This window comes from Garra rufa, chromosome 13, assembly GCF_049309525.1.
Source record: "Garra rufa chromosome 13, GarRuf1.0, whole genome shotgun sequence".
Taxonomy (NCBI): domain Eukaryota; kingdom Metazoa; phylum Chordata; class Actinopteri; order Cypriniformes; family Cyprinidae; genus Garra; species Garra rufa.
The window spans coordinates 41,077,168-41,079,097 of record NC_133373.1 but is presented as its reverse complement, the minus strand read 5'-3'; positions in this window follow the sequence as shown (position 1 = coordinate 41,079,097).

Genomic DNA, 1,930 nt, shown 5'->3' with positions numbered 1-1,930 from the left:
AAATTCATGTTTTTATTTTTTTAGCACTGACCTGAATAAGATATTTCACATTTAGGACGTTTACATATAGTCCACAAGAAAAAATAATAGTTGAATTTATAAAAATGACCCCGTTCAAAAGTTTTCATACACTTGAGTCTTAATACTGTGTTGTTACCTGAATGATCCACAGCTGTTTTTGTTTTTGTTTAGTGATAGTTGTTCATGAGTCCCTTGTTTGTCCTGAACAGTTAAACTGCCTGCTGTTCTTCAGAAAAGTCCTTCAGGCCCCATAAATTCTTTGGTTTTTCAGCATTTTTTGTGGATTTGAACCTATTACAACAATGACTGTATGATTCTGAGATCCATTTGAGACTCATATGCATCTATTACAGAAGGTTCAAACGCTCACTGATGCTCCGGAAATAAAACGATGCATTAAAAACCAGAGGGTGTAAATTTTTGAACAGAATAAAGATGTGTGCATTTCTTATTTTGTCTAAATATCATATTTTTTCATTTAGTACTGCCCTTGTACTTACTTACATGTTTTCAAATTCAAAAAGTTTTCACCTCCCGGCTATTAATAAATAGTTTTTTTCTTCTACAGCATCAGTGAGTGTTTGAACCTTCTGTAATAGTTGCATATGAGTCCCTCAGTTGTCCTCAGTGTGAAAAGATGGATCACAAAATTATACCGTCATTGTTGGAAAGGGTTCAAATACACAAAAATGCTGGAAAAACAAAGAATCCGTGGGACCTGAATGACTTTCCTAAAGAGCAGCGGGCAGTTTAACTGTTCAGGACAAACAAGGGAATCACGATCACCAAAAAAAAAAAAAAAAAAAAAAGCTGTGGATCATTCAGGTAACAACACAGTATTAAGAATCAAGTGTATGTAAACTTTTGAACAGTGTCATTTTTATAAATGTAACCATTATTTTCTTTCGTTGACTATTTTTTAAAAATGTGAAATTTCTTATTTAGGTCAGTACTAAATGAAAAAAAAAAACATGCATTTTGTATGATCCCTCTTATTTTAATGAAATAACTAACATTTTGCAGATTCTGCAAGGTGTATGTAAACACAGATGTACTGTACAACAATAAATCACTTCAGATGTGCATTCACTCCTATGTGCACTTTACTCTGAACACTAATAGATCTGTTGAGATGTACGTGGATGCTAACAATATATATAAACCGCAAATGCTTTGCTTGCCTTTATATACAAGATGTAATTTAATAAAGCATTTGGAGCCACTTGAAGGGCACTATTCTTCCTGTTCGACCTTGAGGGACAGTCCTCAATATCTGTGGGAAATCATCAGCATTCTGAAGAGGAACTTTCTTGTGTTGCAACGTTCTTTCAGCTAGAAATGAATCATTTTAACAGTGGAAAGCAAAAAATAAATGACTTCGAGAATGTGCCACATACTTTAATGACAATCATTTTGTCTGATGTGTATGCACTCCTGTAGTACTCAATATAAGTCACTGTTTATTTACAATAAGACTTTCACTGAAGTCACATAAAGACCAGAAAATCATATAAACTGGACTTAAGCACATATAGGGTGACCCTATCCACATAGAGACATGCAGTAAAAACTTCAGCAACTAGAACAATCTTTGGGGCAGCCGTGGCCTAATGGTGAGAGAGTTAGGCTTGTAACCCAAAGGTTGCCAGTTCGATTCCCACACCGGCAGGAATTGAAGGTGGGGATTGTGAATGAATCCTCAATACCATGACTGAAGTGCCCTTGAGCAAGGCACTGAACCCTCAGTTGCTCCCCAGGTGCTGGAGCAATTGCTGCCCACTGCTCTGGTGTGTGTGCACTTGGATGGGTTAAATGCAGAGGACCAATTTCGAGTATGGTTCACCATACTTGACAATACGTCACAACTTTCACTTTCACTTAAAACACCCTAGCATTAGCAAGTCTTTGC